Source organism: Phoca vitulina, unplaced genomic scaffold (genome assembly GCF_004348235.1).
Source record: "Phoca vitulina isolate PV1807 unplaced genomic scaffold, GSC_HSeal_1.0 scaffold63, whole genome shotgun sequence".
NCBI lineage: Eukaryota > Metazoa > Chordata > Mammalia > Carnivora > Phocidae > Phoca > Phoca vitulina.
In genome coordinates, this window is record NW_022589766.1 from 4,185,461 (window position 1) to 4,206,181 (window position 20,721).

At 39.6% G+C, this 20,721-nt stretch overlaps 1 protein-coding gene across 3 annotated transcripts in view; it reads right to left on the bottom strand.

Annotated features, from left to right (window-relative positions):
- The window catches only part of DTNB (dystrobrevin beta), a 256,526-nt gene that overhangs the window by 207,699 nt on the left and 28,106 nt on the right, over window positions 1–20,721 (bottom strand). Inside the window, exon 1 of one of the 3 annotated variants that reach the window (XM_032391616.1) lies at window positions 5,637–5,655. The exons of the other annotated variants lie outside the window; for them this stretch is intronic. The gene's annotated coding sequence lies outside the window, so the exon portion shown is untranslated. Of the gene's footprint in view, window positions 1–5,636; window positions 5,656–20,721 lie in introns of those variants that run through there. 3 annotated transcript variants of the gene reach the window in all.

Below are 20,721 nucleotides of genomic sequence, written 5' to 3' on the forward strand. Positions count from 1 at the left end.
GATTCTGTTAAGTGGATCACTCACCAACCAAATGACAAGGTTCCCAGTGCTGCTAATAAGTGGTAATAAGTGGCTTGATGAGAACCCCTGGTGGGCTGTTGCTTCAATATTACTAATAAGACACTTGATGTGGTGGAGCTAGGATGGGATACAGGTAAAGATGACTGGGTTATGTGATAGCTTTAGCGTTTGAGAGATAGAGGGGCATCAAGAATTTTAAAGACAATTAAATTGGTTGAGTTTTTGTTACGTAGCATTGATACACAGAAGAAAGAAAATGTCAAAGCCTAAATCATCTAAGTATCAACGCAAAGCATGGTATGACAGCCGGAAGACCTCATAGCAGCATTTTAAGGAATTCTGAGTCCCTACAACTAGAAGGCAGATTGTGCTAAAAATCAGGCCCAAATTCTGATTATGAAAGTAGGTAAATTATTTAAAAGACTGAATTCACAGTTCAGTCAAGATTCTCCTGAACCCTCTGGGCCAGAAGAAGTGGCTCTCTTGCTCTTGCTACAAGATGGCAATCTCCTCTGCCTAAAGACCATGAAAAGGCCTCATCTGAGATGCATGCCTCAAAAGATGCTGACCCTTCTCAGGATCTGTCCCTACCTCTTTCACTAATTCCAGGCTAATAACTAAGGTCAAGTCTCGGCATCATGGAAATAGGGAGGTACTGTCCTTACTTGGGATGGAAAGGGGTGATTCCCAAAACAGCTATTGGACCTGATGAAATGCACTGGTGGGACCTGGGAGGACATACCTGGGAATGAACTTGGGGACCAAGCGTAAGGTTGGTGAGGAGAATTGTTGATGTAGGGGCACTCCCCCATGACCCAGGATTTAATCTTCCAGAGAGGACACCTAGAGCCAGTGCTAATGTGCAGCTGGATTGGCTCATTTAAGCCTCGGGGTGAGGAGGATTGATGACCTATAGAAAATGAATTGAAGATACTGGAACCGCATGGCAGAGTATAAAGAAAAGAGGCAAAAGAGGGCTCCCCTGCCCATATCTCCTAATCTTCGGCAATTCTGTCTCCACTGGAAAGACAGCATCTGCTTTAAAAACAAAACAAAACAGGGAGCACCTGCCTGGCTCAGTAAGTAGAGCACATGACTCTTTAACTCGGGGTTGTGGGTTTGAGCCCCACACTGGGTGTAGAGATTACTTAAAATCTTCAAGGGGCACCTGGGTGGCTCAGTCGGTTGAGTGTCGGACTCTTGATCTCAGCTCTGGTCTTGATCTCAGGGTCATGAGTTCAGGCTCCATGTTGGACTTCACACTGGGCATGGAGCCAACTTAGAAAATAATAAAATAAAATAAAATCTTAAAAAAAAAAAGAAACAAAACACAAACAAAAACTGATGGCTTTCTCTGACTTCTGAAGTCCATTTTGTTCCCTGCATGCCAAGCCTGAAATACTATAGATTTACCATCCTCTGGAAACAGTCCTAACCAATGATTGGTAGATACTCCACCTACCTTGCCCCTTCAAGAGGTTGAACTCTGAGGACATGCTTTATACTGGCTCCTAGAGTTCCCCAGCAGGAATAAGCTCCAGTTACTCACAGTGGTAAATTGCTTGAAACAAATCCTTTATTTGCTAAACTTCCCTTCCCTATCTCACTTCATGGTCCCCTACTAGGATTTCCTGGGATAATCTTCAAAACAAAATACTTGCACTCAAATCCATGTCTGAGTCAGCTTCTGGGGGAACTCAAACTAAAACATTAAGTCTTTTCACTTCAACCAAGTCTACGATTCAGATTACATAAAATCCAAATTTACAGGTTACATATAAACTAAGATTACTATAAATGACTTCCCTAGACCTTAATGATAGGTGAATCCATCCAGTGCTCTATGGATCCTAATAACTAAAGCTTTATAGTTATGATTTTAATAGTTCCACACTCAACAAATATCTAATCCTACTGCCATACCTGATTGTATGTCCTTGTCCTTCTGATATAACCTTGAAAATCAACACTTACATGAACCCAAGTACATTTCTTTACTTCCTTCCACTCGCACTCCTGGCACTTTGCCTTTTCTTAGCCTCATGATCAAGAGGTAACCAACACCTCTGCATCATTCCCTTCACATACTAACTCTGATTCCAAACACTGCCATTTCCTTCCTCATGATCACTTGTATCCACCCTTTTTTCCCATTTCGACTGCCAAAATCTTTGTCCACATGAATGCATAAATACAATTCTTTTTTTTTAAAGATTTTATTTATTTATTTGACAGAGAGCACAAGCAGGGGAAGCAGCAGGCAGAGGGAGAAGCAGGCTCCCCACTGAGCAGGGAGCCCAATGCAGGACTCCATCCCAGGACCCTGGGATCATGACCTGAGCTGAGCCACCCAGGCACCCCCACAAATACAATTCTATGACACCGTGATCTCAGACTCTGCACCCACATCTTCCTGTAGTTCATCCTGTAGACATACAAAGAAATCCACTAGGTGTGTTTATGCCAACACATTCCATCTTCACAGATCCTAATCACCCTACTCAGGAGCTTCATTCCACCCAACTAAGTCAGAGAAAGAAAAATACCCAAATGCCATGAACTCATTCATATGTGGAATCTAGTAATACAAAAAAAAGGCAAGTTCACTACAAAAGCGGAGTAGAATGGTAGTTTCCAGGGGCTGGGGGGTGGGGGAAATGAGAAGACAGTGATCAAAGGATACAAACTTTCAGTTATTAGATGAATGAGTTCTGGGGATCAAATATACACCATGGTAAGTACAGTTGATAATACTGTACTGTATTGTATACTTGAAATTTGATAAGAGAGAATTTAAACCACCACAAAAAAAGGTAACCATGAAGTGATAGATGTGTTAATTAACTCAGTTGTGGTAATCATCTCATAAGGTATATATATATATATATATCTCTCTTAAAAAAAAAAAGCTTGGGGACCAAGCTATGACATTTGATATATATATATAATCATCACATTGTACACTTTATATATATATACAATTTTATTTGTCAATTACACCTCAATAAAGCTGGGGGGGAGGAATTTAACAATATATCTGAGCATCTTTCCATGCCATTGAGCACTCTTCAAAAACATAATTTTGAATGGCAAAACAGAATTTTATCACAATTCCTTATCCAAGCCTTGATTGTTGGCAATTATTTCCAATTATCTACTACTTTGAACAATGCAACAATAAATGTCTTTAAAGAAAACCTAATAATTTAAATTAAAAAAAAAGAGCACAGCCTTAGTCTATAAAATATGAAAAAAAAAACAGCATCCTAGCTATAAGAATGTAAGCAGTTTCTTCAATCAAATAGAGTTAGAACCATAAGCCCCTAAAAGAGGCTGTTTAATGTCTTAAGCCCAAAGTCAAATGGAATAAATGAGTTTTTAGATACAACACCCCAAAAGCACAATCCATGAAAGAAAAAACTTATAAGCTGGATCTTATCAAAATTAACCACAGTGCAAAAGAAACTAAGATTTAAAAAAAGGAAAAAGGAAAACAAAAAACAAAAACACCTGCTAAGATAATGAAAAGACAAGCCCTAATATGAAAGAAATGTTTTCAAAACACATCTGATAAAGGACTTGTATTCAAAGTATGAAAGAACTCTTAAAACTCAACAATAAGAAAAGAGCTCCCTCCCTCTCCCTCTCTCTCTGCCCCTACCCCCTAAAATAAATAAATAAATCTTTTTTTAAAAAAAGGGGGTGCCTGGGTGGCACAGTCCATTAAGCATCTGACTCTTGGTTTCAGCTCAGGTCCTGATCTCAGTGTAGTGAGATCAAGCCTTGCATCAGGCTCCATGTTCAGTGCAGAGTCTCTCTTCCTCTCCCTCTGCCCTTAACCCCATCCAAATAAATAAATAAACCTTTTAAAAAAAAAAAAGAGCCCAATTAAAAAATGATCAAAAGAGGGCGCCTGGATGGCTCAGTTGGTTAAGCGACTGCCTTCAGCTCAGGTCATGATCCTGGAGTCCCTGGATCGAGTCCCACATCGGGCTCCCTGCTCGGCAGGGAGTCTGCTTCTCCCTCTGACCCTCCCCCCTCTCATGTGCTCTCTCTCATTCTCTCTCTCTCAAATAAATAAATAAAATCTTTAATAAAAAAAAAAAAAAAAAAAATGATCAAAAGATCTGGATACCTCACCGAAGAAGACATATAAATGACAAATAAGTACATGAAAAAATGTTCAATATCATTGTCATTAGGATATTACAAATTAAAACACGATGAGATACTACTATATGCCTGCTACAATGGCTAAAATTAAAAAAAAAAAAATGACAATACCAAATGCTGACAAGAATGTAGAGCAACAGGAACTCTCATCCATTGCGTGATAATGCACAGTCACGTTGGAAGACAGGTTGGCAGTCTCTACAAAGCTAATCGTAGTCTTATTACCATGTGATACAGCAATAGCACCACTAGATGCTAGTTGAGTTGAAAATTTAGGGGCGCCTGGGTGGCTCAGTCATTAAGCGTCTGCCTTCGGCTCAGTTCATGATCCCAGGGTCCTGGGATCGGGCCCCGCATCGGGCTCCCTGCTTGGTGGGGAGCCTGCTTCTCCCTCTCCCTCTGCCTGCCGCTCTGCCTACTTGCACTCTCTCTATATCTCTCTGTCAAATAAATAAATAAAATCTTTAAAAAAAAGAAAATAAATAAATTCTGGGAGGGGAAAAAAAACATATGACAGGAGTGTATCAAAAGAATACAGAAGCCAACTGAAAGCTCTCAATGGCCAAAGTTGGAACAATTTCAGCAACAACATTAAATAGTATTAAATATCCTTAAGTTGGTACTAATATAAATGAGTGAATAAATTAACAAATGAAGAATTGACAAATATCCTAGGCAGCAGAATTCCAGATTATTTATGTAGATACTTTGCCCTAAAGAAAGTGGAGCATAACTCCCCACTCCTTAAGTGTGAGCTGCACACAGTGGCTTCCTTCCAAAGAGGAAAAGGGAGAGGGACAAATACCCTGGCAGTGGAGAAATCTGACAAACATGAACCCAGCCAGGTGACTGAGGTCAACAGTGACTAATTATGTAGACAGGATGTACCCCTGACATGATGTGATGAAAATGGCATTTTACTTCTGGGGTCTTCTGCCCCAAAACCCATAAACCCAGTCTAACCATGAGAAAAACAGTAGGCAAATCTCAATTGAGGGAAAATATACAAAATACCTAACCAGCACTCTTCAAATCTGTCAAGTTTTATCAAAAACTTGATGAGAAAAGCCTAAGAAACTGACAAAGCCGAGAGAAGTCTAAGGAGACGTGGCAACTAATTATAATGTGGTATCCTGGACGGGATTCTGGAACAGAAAAATGTCATGAGGAAACACTACAGAAATCTGAATAAAACATGGACTTTAGTTAATAATAACACATCATCACTGGTTCATTAATTGTAACAAATGAACCACACTAATGTAAGATGTTAATAAGAGAAGGAACAGGCAAGAGGTACATACAGGTACTCGCTATTACTGTTTAATTTGTCAGTAAATCTAAAACTGTTCTTAAAAAGTTTTTTTTTTTAAAGACAGAACAATTACATATTTCTTTTCCTCTATTCTCTTAACTGATTTAAAAAGCAATTGCAGGGGCACCTGGGTGGCTCAGTCGTTAGGCATCTGCCTTCGGCTCAGGTCATGATCCCAGAGTCCTGGGATCGAGCCCCGCATCGGGCTCCCTGCTCCGTGGGAAGCCTGCTTCTCCCTCTCCCACTCCCCCTGCTTGTGTTCCCTCTCTCCCTGTCTCTCTCTGTCAAATAAATAAACAAAATCTTAAAAAAAAAAAAAAAAATGAAAAGCAATTGCATAGGGGTGTCTGGCTGGCTGGCTCAGTCAGTGGAGCATGCGACTCTTGATCTCGGGGTTGTGAGTTTAAGCCCCACGATGGGCACAGAGATTACTTAAAAATAAAATCTTTAGGGGAGGCTGGGTGGCTCAGTCGACGAGCATCCAACTCTTGATTTTAGTCAGGTCATGATCTCAGGGTTGTAGGACAGAGTGGCCCCCCCCCAATGTGGCTCCACCCTCACCGTGGAGTCTGCTTATCCCTCTCCAACCCTCTTTGACCCTCCCCACCCCCTCGCTTGGCTTGCACTCACATGGCACTCTCTCTCTAATAAATAAACTAATTTATTAAATTAATTAATTAAATTAATAAAATCTTCAAAATAAAAAGCAACTGCATAAAACAATATCGGTAACATTGTATTGTTGGCCTATAACATACAGAATTCCCTGAGAAGACAAAACAATCCTAAATGTCTACATACCTAACCACAGTGCCTCAAAATACACTAAGCAAAAATTGATAGAACTGAAAGAAGAAATGGACAAATCCACACTTCCACTTGGAGACTTCAATTCTCCTCTATGATCAATACAAGTAGAAAGTCAAGATGAATATGAAGGACTGAAAAACACCATCAGCCAACTAGATCTAATTGATACTTATCGAACGTCCCACCCGATAATGGCAAAATACAAATTCTTTCCAAGTGCACATGAAGCATGCATCACCAAGTTCAGCAGAATGCTGTGGCTGCAGACGGACACCGACTCTATTTAGCTATGTTTTATTTATTAGACTGGGTTCTGGGCACCCTGGATTATTCTTTACACTTTATAGGTCCTATCTCATAATAAAATGTTAAGTCATTTACTTGGAGTATATTCTCTGATAAATCTTTTCCTTAGAGGGTGGGGGGTTGGGGAGGCAGGACTCCATATGTTTTATTATTGAAATGGAGTATATCAAATACCATAAGCTCTGTACTTTTATCCAAATGTACACAAACTCTCGCAAACTCCAAATTTGATATAATATTTATTACTTCAATCTTTAGCAATGTCTTCTATGAGTATCCCAACAAAGAATACATTTTAGTCACCAAACTAAAGTTATTAATTTGTCTATATGGTATTTCAGCCACTTTTACCAAAACAGGGAGAGCAAAGGTTTATGGCTTTTTATCTTTTACCCCTAAAGTAAAAAATCTCCAAAGAATCTTCTAAAAATGTATCACTAACTTAATAATTTTTAATGTACTAGATTAATTAGCTCATGACTATAATCATCACTGAAAATTTTCAGTAAGTTTGTCTTCATATACCAAATGCTTAGTTTTAAAATATCTCAACTGATAACAGTAGCCTCATACTATCATTAGTGAATATCTTAAGATACAATATACTCAACAGTGCATATAAACCCATATATCAAATAATATTTAACAATTTTTTACAGATTCCTCTTCAATCCACTTAGATCATTATTTTATACTTTGCATTAGACTGACAAGCTTATAATATAAATAAAAGTATCATCTCTGTGTTTTTCTTGTTGTTCCTGTGTCCTTGCATTATTACTTCAATCTTCAGCTGAATCTGAAACTTCAACCTGCAATTTCTTTGCAGGAATCCTTTAAGGCCTTTGTCTATTTAACAAGGTTCATCTAACTGAAATCAGATAATATGATCTGAAAGACCACTAAGCCAGGCAGAGATGAACTTTAGTCCAACCAGAATGTAAGCCAACAAGTAAGGAGGCTCACATGACGGGCCCCTCCAGGCTGTGGTGTCCCCAGTACCCCCCCTCAGGTTACTTAGCTTACCAAACCCGACGTGTATCACCAGACATAGAGATGGACTAAAGTGTCAACCTATGGACAAAATATTAGTAAAAGTTAATTGCCCATATTTTGTTATACCCTACCTGCAGGATCATTTTGCATGCATCTCCCACTCTAGAAAACACTGCTTTTTTAAAAAAAAATTGTTTTTAATTAAAAATTAAAAAAAAAAACAACCCTAGAATGAGAAAATGGGACTGTGCTAGGTGTGAGGAACAAATGAGTAACATGGGTGGCAGAATTAGATGAGGAAATTTAGAGCCTATGTGGTTAGTTAACTTGGCCTAAGGTTACAAAGTTGGTAATTCGTGGAGTTAGGCAACCAACCCCTTTGACTCTAAAGCCTACTCTCCTTCTGCTGCACCACATCGCCCCCTCCAGGGCAAACATGAGGAGTGAGGAAAATACAGGTCCACAAGACGTGGTGCTGGTTTAGACTTCATGTTGCAGTTAAATGAAGTCTGGAGACTAGTGCAACAAAAGTTATTGTGTAACTACCCTCTTGGATGATGCATAGACTAGAATCCTATAGGCAAGACTCTTTCCTAACTTACAATTCTTCTGATTTATTTAAAGGTATAGCAATATTAGGGCACCAGGGGCACCTGGGTGGCTCAGTTGTTAAGCATTGCCTTCGGCTCAGAGCATTGCCTTCAATGCTCCAGAGTTGGACTAAGTCTGCAAGCAGGAAAGACTAAAGGAAAAGACTACTGGAAAGAGAGCAGGCTCTAGAAATGTTTCCGGAATATCTCTGTATTACACCTATGTGTTAAATATCATTTCCCTTGAATCTTTTTATTAATGTCTTAACCCTTCCAGCTCTCAGTTACTTCAAAACAACCATGTAATAAAACTTCTTGAGCAAATTCACTGTCTCCCAGCAAAACTCCTATGAGTTTTTCTCTGGATGCCCATTTATTTAAGAAGTCAGAGATAAGGGGCGCCTGAGTGGCTCAGTCACTGAGTGTCTGCCTTCGGCCCAGGTCATGATCCCAGGGTCCTGGGATCGAGCCCCACGTCGGGCTCCCTGCCCCTCAGGAAGCCTGCTTCTCCGTCTCCCACTGCTTGTGTTCCCTCTCTTGCTGTCTCTCTCTCTGTGTCAAACAAATAAATAAAATCTTAAAAAAAAAAAAAGAGAGGGGTGCCTGGGTGGCTCAGTCGATAAGCGTCTTGCCTTCCACTCAGGTCATGATCCCAGGGTCCTGGGATCGAGCCCCGCATCAGGCTCCCTGCTCGGTGGGGAGCCTGCTTCTCCCTCTCCCACTCCCCTGCTTGTGTTCCCTGTCTCCCTGTCTCTTTCTCTGTCAAATAAATAAATAAAATCTTTTTAAAAATTAAAAAAAAAGAAGTCAGAGATAAGAGAGATTGTCACTAATCAGTATTTAGTGTAACTAGTCAAACTTCCCTGAAAGAGAACTAACTTCCTTGCTTATTTCAGGAAAATTCTCAACTATCCTTCCTCTACCACTTCTTCTTTTCTCTTCTCCTTTAGATTAAAAAAAAAAAAAAAAAAAAAAAGCCAGGGAAAGTAAATGTTTGTTAAACCCTAAGATTTTCTTTTTTACAAATCTGAAAAAGTTCTCTAGGTTCCAATAAAAAAATATTCAAAACTTCACTCCACTACTACAAAGAGCTCTGAATAGCTAATATAATAACCTCATAGGGCTGTGGTAACTATTAATAAATTATGTAAAGCATTTAGCACAATGCCTGGCACAAAATAAAAGCCTAATAAATATTAACTCCTATTATTATTATCATTATTATTGATGTTATTGTGTAACTACCCTCTTGGATGATGCATAGACTAGAATCCTATAGGCAAGACTCTTTCCTAACTTACAATTCTTCTGATTTATTTAAAGGTATAGAAATATTAGGGCACCAGGGGCACCTGGGTGGCTCAGTTGTTAAGCATTGCCTTCGGTTCAGGTCATGATCCCAGGGTCCTGGGATCAAGCCCCGCATCGGGCTCCCTGCTCCACGGGAAGCCTGCTTCTCCCTCTCCCCCTCCCCCTGCTTGTGTTCCCTCTCTCGCTGTGTCTCTCTCTGTCAAATAAATAAATAAAATCTTTAAAAAAAAAAAAAAAAGAAATATCAGGGCGCCTGGCTGGCTCAGCTGGAAGAACATGCAATTCTTGATTTTGGGGTCATGAGTTTGAGCCCCATGTTGGGTGTAGAGATTACTAAAAAATAAAATAGACTTAAAAAAAAAATATGGTATACAGATATAGACTTGGAAGAAGAATAAATACTTTGTTATCAATTACTTGCAATACTTTAAATTTGGAATAGAGAAAAGGTTCTAACAAAAGTGAAAGGAGGTAAAGAGGTAGAAATGCAATGTGCCCAAAGAATCAGAAAAAGAATGTAGTAGAAAGTAAGCCACTGAAAGAAGAAACAGGTACCTCTAGTGTGCTAAAGACAAACCTCCTAGTTCTTCCTAAAACCTGCTATGGGTTGCTTAGTTAATAAGAGGAAATTTTAGCTCTAAACAAAGATTCTAAACTACTTTCCTAATAAGGAAATACTAAAAACATATCCTTGCTAGTTATTTCTATAGTTAACCTTGTTCCTAGAGATTTTTTTTTTTTTTTAGATTTTATTTATTTGTCAGAGAGAGCACAAAGCAGGAAGAGCGACAGGCAGAGGGAGAAGTAGGCGCCCGGCCGAGCAAGGAGCCCGATGCGGGACTCGATCACAGGACCCTGGGATCATGACCTGAGCCGAAGGCAGATGCTTAACTGGCTGAGCCACCCAGGCGCCCCCCTGAAGACTTTTTTTTAGACAGATATTAAGAATGACTTTTTCAAATGACTTTGGAATTAATGAAAAGAAAAGAAAACCAATTAAACAGCAGTGTGCAACGGTGCCCGCCTGGCTCAGTTGGTAAAGCATGCGGGACTCCTGATCTCAGGGGTTGTGAGTTCAAGCCCCACACTGGGTGTGGAGATTACTTAAAAATAAAATCTTAAAGTAATTAATTAATAGCAGTGCGCAGCCTTCACATAGAAAGATGTTAACAATTCCTTCTCTGTGTTCTCATACCTTTAATTTCAGTTAACACATTTGTAGTAATGCTTATGAGCTACAAAAGCCAAAACTAAGCAATGGAGAATCAGAATGGGAGGGCTTACAAATGACCTAACGCAGACCCCAAATTTTGAGCATCCAAATAAATGTCTTGTCCCAGGTGACAGTTATACTTCACAAGAAAGAACTGGAAATAGAAACCCAGAACGCCTAACTCTTGGTCCATTATACCATCATTCTATATTAGTATAAAATGTAGTAAAAATTATAAACCAATATGAAAAAGACAATGCAACAGAAAAAAAAAAAAGGTAAATGATGAAAACAAGCAAATCACAGAAGAGGAAATCTAAAGAGCCAATAAAATCATCGAGCAATGTTCAATCTCACTAGTAATCAGAAAAACCTATATTAAAAACCAAAATAAGATTATATTGTTCATCCAGCAGATTGGCAAAAATTAGAAAGCAGGAAAGCAATGGACCACTGGTGCAAATGTTAACTGGTAAAAACCACTTCAGAACAGAACTGAGTAATACCTGCTGAAGTTGAAGATGTGCATGGCACACAAGCCAGTGTTTCAGTCCCAGGTACATGCTCTAAAAGACACACGTGTGCACAAGGATATGCGACAAGACTATTCATTGCAGCATTATTTGTAATAGCAAAAAAAAAAAAAAAAAGAAAGAAATCCAGAACAAACGAACTGCCAATCCACAGAAAAATATAAAAGTAAACTGTGACACAGTCAAAAAACAGAATCCTACTCTGCCAAGATGAAAGCAGTACAGGACGTATACCCATATGGATGAGTCTCACGATACTGAGAGGGAAAAAAAAAACAAGTTACAAAAAAAATAATTAATACTGTTAATATAAAGTTTTTTAAATGCAAAATAATGTACGTTTCAGGGCTATTTACGTATGTCATAAAAATATGAAAATATGTATAGGAATGGAAAGCATTGAATTCAGAACCGTAGTTCCCTCGAAAGGGGAAGAGAATACAATTGGGTAGGAGTTACATCAGGGTTCAACCCTAAAAGGAGCCTGGTTTCGTGAGCAGTATGCACAGAGGTATCACTATTTTTATCCTCCATATCTTTTTGAAAGTCAATGTTTCATAATGTCCACAAAATTAAAATAAAATAAACTCAAGGTCCAACCAAAATAGTTTACTCCAGAGCCCACGTGCTTAACCATGACACTTTTCATTCTGTTTCTTTAAGAAAGATTTAGTCATTATAAGAAATCTCTCAAGAAGATGTAAAACATCAGACTGGGAAAAAGCAATGCAGTACCTAACTAAAGAAAAAGTCTCGGGGGCGCCTGGGTGGCTCAGTTGGTTAAGCGACTGCCTTCGGCTCAGGTCATGATCCCAGGGTCCTGGGATCGAGTCCCACATCGGGAATCCCGGCTCAGCGGGTAGCCTGCTTCTCCTTCTGACCCTCCCCCTCTCATGCTGTTTCTCTCTCTCTCTCTCTCTCTAATAAATAAATAAATAAATCTTTAAAAAAAAAAAAAAAAGAAAGAAAAAAAGAAAAAGTCTCGGGGTACCTGGGTGGCTCAGTCGTTAAGCGTCTGCCTTCAGCTCAGGTCATGATCCCAGGGTCCTAGGATCGAGCCCCACGTCCGGCTCCCTGCTCAGCGGGGAGTCTGCTTCTCCCTCTCCCACTCCCTCTGCTTGTGATCCCTCTCTTGCTGTGTCTCTCTCTCTGTCAAATAAATAAATAAATAAAATCTTGAAAAAAAAACAAGAAAAAGTCTCTTAAGGAAAACATACTGGAGACACAAAGTGGTCCTATCACCATGCTCAGGAATCACGTCGGTAAGCCAAAACACAAAACTCAAGTTGAACTGGAACAACAGTCTTCTTTAAAGACAGCATGTAGAAAGGACGCTGAAGTCTGCCCCGGGGTTCAAATACTAGCAGGGTCACTGATTACCTGTATGGCCCTAAAGAAGTTTTAACTTCTCTGAGCTCAGTTTCCTCACCCATATACTCGAGATATCATATCTAGCTTCCAAACTTATAAAGATTAAAGAATAGTCCTTATCTATGAAAAGCACCTGATACACTATAGCCTCACAATAAATAATATTATTACTTGCAGAAGAAAGTCTCTCTCTGGCAAGAGGAGACAGAGCAGAGAGAAAAGTTAAAAGGAGGGAGCAAAGAGTCTACAAAAAGAAGCCAGGAAAAAGTGGGAATGGTTAGGGGCTGAACAAATCCTTGTAGAGTCCCAGAAGTTACCCAAAAAATTGTTGTTGTTATTTTTTAAAAGATTTTATTTATTTATTTGACAGAGAGAGACGCAGCGAGAGAGAGAACACAAGCGGGGGGAGTGGGAGAGGGAGAAGCAGGCTTCCCACAGGGCAGGGAGCCCGACATGGGGCTCGATCCCAGGACCCTGGGATCATGACCCGAGCCGAAGGCAGACACTTAACAACTGAGCCACCCAGGTGCCCCTCAAAAGCTGTTTTAACTGAGGACTATTTCATTATAGTGAAGCTTAGTTACAAGAATATTTAGCCCAGACCTGATTATTATAGCATTTTAGTTCTGTATTAGCTTATTTATAATGTTGTTAATACACAAAAATTCAAGATCAAAGTTGAGTTTTCTAAAGATTCATTTTTTGTTAAAAAATGCATTATCAAGTAAATCATATACAATATATGTTTCTCAGTTATCTGCAACTCAAAAAGTTGTCTGTCCTACTCTTAACATATTAAAGAGAAAACAATGATAATTTCAACAAATGCCAAAAAAAAAAAAAAATTCAACACCCAATAAAAATATAAACCAGGGGCGCCTGGGTGGCTCAGTTGGTTAAGCGTCTGCCTTCGGCTCAGGTCATGATCCCAGGGTCCTGGGATTGAGCCCCGCATCAGGCTCCCTGCTCAGTGGGGAGTCTGCTTCTGCCCCTGCTCATGTGCTCTCTCTCTCTTGCTCACTCTCTCTCTCAAATAAATAAATGAAAGCTTTAAAAAAAAAAAAACACGCACACACAAGCCAGGACGCCTGGCTGGCTCGGTCGAGGAGCATACAACTCTTGATCTTGGGGTTGTGAGTTCAAGCCCCACGGGGGTGCAGAGATTACTTAAATAAATAAAACTTAAAAAAATAATACAAACCAAGAACAGATGAAAACTTCCATAAACTGACAAAAGAAATCTACCAGAAACCTTCAGTAAGATTCATATCTAATAGTGAAACACCGGAAGCATTCTCATTCAGGAAAAAGATAAAAATGCCCATTATCATCACTGCTATTCAACTTTTGTACTGGAGGGTCTAGGCATTGCAATAACACAAACAACAAAATAAGTGGTGTGGAGATTAGAAAGAAGCCTGGTCAATGAAGTCTTCTAATCAAAGTAGCCCAGTAAGTAAACACTTCGATGCATCCCCTCCACTCCAAATACACAGCAATAGATAAAATATTTTTTAAATATATTTTTAAATAACTTGGGGTGCCTGGCTGGCTCAGTCGGTAGAGCATGTGACTCTTGATCTCAGGGTTGTTAGGTTCAAGCTCCACGTTGGGTATAGAGATGACTTAAAAATAAAATCTTAAAAATAAATATATATATATTTTTTTTCTTTTTAATGACTTAAGCAGGCTCCAAAACAAGATAAAACCCCATTTGGATCAGAAACAAAACAGATACACAAAAACGTAAGCAGGACTGAAGCTACAGGCTTGCTGGACGCTGAGCCCAGAAGCAGGTGCGCACCTTCTGCAGGGTGACAGCGACAAAATAAAGGAGGTGGAGAAACAGGAGACATCCGAACCAGACTCACCGCTTAAAGCCAAGGATGAAGCTGGAGCTGAAAGGAAGCTACAAAATACTGCTGCCAGTCTCTGCCTAGAGCTACGGTTTATGTAATGCTTTAGGCCTAGAAAAGTGGGAAGATAAAAACACAGCCTCATGACCAGGAACTGAACCAAGACATTCACATACTCTGTGAATCGATCTAAAATAGACCCAATTATCTCAAAGAGTAGGACCCCCTGACCCACCATTATTATACCTGACTTCTTGACTATTGTCCAAAAAGTCAATGGGAACACCTGAAATATCTCACAGAGAAGGGTGAGCACAGAAATAAGGAAAACAAAATCAAAAGCACTCACACTCGAATGAGTCTGTAAACAAAACTTCAAAAGACATAAAGAAATATAATGCTAAGAAAGATGGCCAACAAGAGCAACAATTAGAATAAGAATTCATTCCAGATGAAGTTTAATTTTAGAGAACAGTCTGACAAAGACTTATTTTTTAAGTACATTTAGGGTGCGAGGATATACATTTCTTTAATTAATGGGAATGCAAAATTGCACAGCCACTTCGGAAGGCAGTTAGGCAGTTTCTTATAAAGCTAAACTCTTAACATGCAATCCAGCAAAAATGCTCCTATGTATTTACTGAAAAGAGTTGAAAACCTGTATCCAAACAAAAACCTGAACATGAATATTTAGACATTTCACTCATAATTGCCCAAAACTGGAAGTAACCAAGATGTCCTTCAATAGGTGAATGGATAAACAAACTGGTACTGGAATATTATTTAACAATAAAAACAAATAAGTTACCCCGATGTTTACAGCAGCATTATCAATAATAGCCAAACTATGGAAAGAGCCCAAATGTCCATCGACTGATGAATGGATAAAGATGTGGTATATATATTGGAATACCACTCAGCCATCAAAAAGAATGAAATCTTGCCATTTGCAATGACATGGATGGAGTTAAGAGTGTATTATGCTAAGCAAAATAAATCAGAGAAAGACGAGTACCATATGATTTCACTCATGTGGAATTTAAGAAACAAAATGGATGAACATACGGGGGGCAGGGAAAAGAGAGAGAGGGAAACAAATCATGAGATACTCTTAACTACAGAGAACAAACTGAGGGTTGATGGAGGGAGGTGTGTGGGGGATGGGAAAGAGGGGGCATGGGTATTAGGGAGGGCACTTGCCATGATGAGCACTGGGTGCTCTATGTAAGTGATGAACCACTGAACTCTACTCCTGAACCCAATATTGAACTGTATGTTAACTAGAATTTAAAAGAAGAAACAAACAAACAAACAAACAATCAAGCCAAGAAAAGACATAGAGGAACTTTAAATGCATATTGCTAAGTGAAAGAGAACAGTCTGAAAGACTACAATACTGTATGATTTCCAACCATATGTCATTCTGGAAAAGGCAAAACTATAGACACAGTAAAATAATCAGTAGTTATCAGGAGCTCAGGAGGAGGGAGGAAGGAATGCGTAGATGGAACACGGGATTTTTAGGGCAATGAAATTATTCTGACAATAGTGCAATAACATTACATGAAATGTCATGTGCTGACATTAATGATGCATGACACTTTGCATTTGTCAAAATCCACAAAACACAAAGGACACAAAGAGAAGCCTAACTATGAACTTAAATTAATAATAATGTATCAACATTGATTCATCAGTTATAACAAAGGTACTACACTAAAACAAGATGTTAGTAACAGGAGAAACTGCAGGTGGAGAAGAAGGGGTATATACTCTCTACTATCTACCCATTTTGGTCATATTCAGTCATGTACATAATTTTTTTTTAAATATCATGGACGGGGCGCCTGGGTGGTTCAGTGGGTTGGGCATCTGCCTTCGGCTTGGGTCATGATCCCGGGCTCCCTGCTCGGTGGGGAGTCTGCTTCTCCCTCTCCTGCTCCCCCTGCTTGTGCTCTCTCTCTCTCTCTGAAATAAATAAACAAAAACCTTTAAAAAAAAAAAATATCATGGATAGTTCCACTTCTGTGTATATACACAAAAGAACTGAAAACAGGGACTTGAACACCATGTTCATAACAGCATTATTCACAATAGGCAAAAGGTAGAAATAATCTGTGTCCACTGATAGATGAATAAATAAACAAATGTGTATATACATAAAATGGAAGAGTATTTAGCCTTAAAAAAGGAAGGAAATCCCGACACATGCTACAATATAAATGAACTCCAAAGACATGCTAAGTGAAATAGCCAGACAAACGGACAAATATTGTATGATTCCACTTATATGAGGTACCTGGAGTAGTCACATTCATAGAGACAGAAAGCAGAATGGTGGTTGCCAGGGGCTGAAGGGAGGTGAAAATAAGGAATCGGTGTTTAGTGGGTACAGAATTTCAGGTGGGGGAAGATGAAAAAGTTCTGGAGATAGACAGTGGTGATGGTTACACAACAATATGAAGGTACTTAATACCACAAATGTACACTTACAAATGGCTAAAATGGTCAACTATATTTCATGTATATTTTACAATTGAAAAAAATGAGAAAAGGTGCTGAAAAACTGGTTATCCGAAGTGGAAAAAAAAGTCTTCATTATCGAATTGGGGAAAAAAAAAAGTCTCTCTTCATTACACCACATAGAAATTCCACATGGAAAGCAAAACTTTTTTGGGGGCGCCTGGGTGGCTCAGTCGTTAAGCGTCTGCCTTCGGCTCAGGTCATGATCCCGGGGTCCTGGGATCGAGCCCCACACTGGGCTCCCTGCTCCTTGGGAAGCCTGCTTCTTCCTCTCCCACTCCCCCTGCTTGTGTTCCCTCTCTCGCTGTATCTCTCACTGTCAAATAAATAAAATCTTTAAAAAAAAAAAAAGAAAGCAAAACTTTTTTTAATTTAAAATTTTTTAAGTTTTATTTATTTAAGCCATCTCTACACCCAATGTGGTACTCAAACTCACAACCCCAGATCAAGAGTGGCACACTCTTCCAACTGAGCCAGCCAAGCACCCCTTTTTTCATTTTGGAAGAAAATACAGAAATATATCATTCATACGCTGGGGTAGAGAAAATTTACTTGAACCAGACACACACAGGGGCACCTGGTTGGCTCAGTTGGTTAAGCATCTGACTTCGGCTCAAGACATGATCTTGGGATCCTGACACTGAGTCCCATGTCGGGCTACCTGCTCAGCGGGGAGTCGGCTTGTCCTTGTCCATCTCCCTCTCCCTCTGCCCCAGCTCGTGCTTGCTCTCTCTCTCTCAAACAAATAAATCTTTAAAAAGAGAAACAAAAGCAAAAAACTAGACTCAACACAACCTTTTTTTTTAATTTAAGGGAAATTTTTTCATAAATACACATTAAAATTTTAAACCTGCGTACAAAGACACTGCTAACCAAGGGGAAAGGCAAGCCTCAACTAGCAGGATGCATCTGCAACACATATATCCATCAAAGAATTAGCATCCAAAGTAACACAACTGTCTGTCCCTCAGTGAATGAAGAATGAAAAAGGTGATTTAAGTCTACACAATTGAACATTACCTAGTATTAAAAAAAAAAAAAATGAACCAGATCAAGTTCCATGGTTAATCTCCCTGAATTAAAATTTAAAATGTGCACCCCCTTTGCAATTCTACTTCTTTCATTCACTGCAGCAATGTCTGAAACAGCAAAGAGCTTAAATGGCCCTTAATGAGGAAACGGTTAAATAAACTATAGTACAATACACACACCACAGAAGAGATCATGTAGTAGTCAAGAAAAATCAGGTAGATACCTATGTTCCAACATGGAAAGATCTCAGACATTTTGGTAGGGGGGAAAAAAATGTTGCAGAACAATGTACAGTATCATGTCAATAACTTAGGGGTGGAGGGAAATTCTGCTTTTTTTCGGGATTACCTATACGTAGATGAAAATGCAAAGGTCTGGAAGGATAACAACAAACTGATAACTGCAATTTCAGTAGAAAAGGGAGTGGACCAAGGGGGCATTTATTCAGTCTGTACTATTTGAGTATTTTATAAGTGTGTGTTCATGAGCCATTTGCAGAGCTGCAGTACACAACCCCACAGACTGTGCATGAGACAACCCCAGGAGGTACATCTGCAGGGATTCTGCTAGGAATGGCACCCCCTAAAGGTGGGCGATATACATCCTGCACAACTAGACACCACAGCCCTGATGCTTGTCTAACTAGAAGTAAATGAGAAGGGATGGAGTATAAATCAGCATGAGGGAATTTTCGGGGATGATGTAAATTTCTTTTTTTTTTTTTTTAAGATTTTATTTATTTATTTGACAGAGAGAAACACAGCGAGAGAGGGTACACAAGCAGGGGGAGTGGGAGAGGGAGAATTAGGCTTCCCGCTGAGCAGGTAGCCCAATGTGGGGCTCGATCCCAGGACCCTGGGACCATGACCTGAGCCGAAGGCAGACGCTTAACAACTGAGCCACCCAGGCACCCCAAAATTTCTACATCCTGATTGGGATAGTGGTTACAAAGTATATATATTTTTCAAAACTCATCCAACTGTACACAGGCATTTGGGTATTTTATTGTATGTCAACTGCACATCCATAAAGTTGATTTTAAAAGAAATATAAACATACGGATATATTATAATATCACTGGGAGAACCTGGAATAAGGCACCCAAAATAACAGGACTAGGGTACCCCAAAACAAGAACTGATGGACTCCTGCTGGTTGTACTCTGAAACGAAAGAGAAATGAACTTAGTTCTTCAAGGCTTACAGCACGAGACCAAATCTGGATTAATATTACCCTTGTTTTTTTGGGCGCCTGGGTGGCTCAGTTGGTTAAGCGACTGCCTTCGGCTCAGGTCACGATCCCGGAGTTCCGGGATCGAGTCCCGCATCGGGCTCCCTGCTTGTCGGGGAGTCTGCTTCTCCCTCTGACCTTACCCCCTCTTGTGCTCTCTCTCTCTCACTCTCTCTCTCAAATAAATAAATAAAATCTTTTTTAAAAAATGTATTACCCTTGTTTTTTATACGTGGGCACAAGGGCCCTTAAAAGATTTCTATTAAAGTCATAAAATAAAAACAAAAAAGAAAAAAAGTCATAAAATAAAAGGTAACTTGGCATTCTATTGATTTTAGTAGAAAATCTGTCTCATGGGTAGGGAACACTCAAAACCTTGCTAGCACAACTTCACCTACGTAACCCTCTCCAAAGGTAATTCCACTTATGTATGATAAAAATCCTCACAGAACTCGTAAAAGGTCAAGTTTTAATTTGGCAGACAAAGTAATCCAACAGGCACTGCAACCCCGGGCACTGAAACAGCAGCTGGGAGCTGGAGAGCCCAGAAATCCAACCATGGCAGACAACAGGTAGAACTGCAGCCCTTACAAAAGAGCAGATAGTCTCTTACTGCAGATGGAAGATCCAAGAACCAGGATAAAAGAGAAAAAAAATGTTGCCTAGACAAAAGTACTCTTCTTCCTCGAGTGATAGAAAAGAGAAGGTCCAGAATTGGATGATTTGAAGCAATGTCCCAAGAAGTAAGCTCCTGATGGCCAATATGCAATAAAGAAGTGGCAGGGTGGCCCCAAAACATCACCACTCCATCACCCTGGCCATTGCTTTAAATTCCCAGACCTAGAAACCTGGGTTACCTTACAAGACAAGAAAATAAAAAAGAAGAAGAAGAAAAAGGAGAAGAAAAGAAAGAATATTTCAGGAACAGAGGAAGTCCATCACCCATCCCTAATACCAAAATAATTAATACTGCTGTGTGTAAAATACAGCAAAACCTTGCTTGGTTCATTCATTCATGCAGTAACTATTTTTTGCCTGACTTCTGTGGGCCAGGCACTGTTCTTGTCATTGAGGATTTAGCAGTGATAGTCACGGAGCTTAATTCGAGGAGGGAAGGAAGGGAACTTCCTTTCTCTTTCCAAATTTCTTCTTCCCTTCTTCCCCTTTAAATGTTAGGCAGAACTGCCTTCAAAACTCTCCCAAATCTCCCCCACAAGCTCCTCTGACTCTTCTGCTTTATCCCCAAACCAAGCAATTTATGGCTCCAATTTCCCAACACTGGGAAAAGACCTAAAGTGAATGAAGTATAAGGCGAAATCCAATGCCACTTTGTATTCTACACGCATACCTTCACTACCAAATTGTCAGCACCTAAATAGCAAATTACGGTTGTGTTTTACACTATTTTGTGGCCCCAGTGCTGACCGCGGTTCTCTAACCC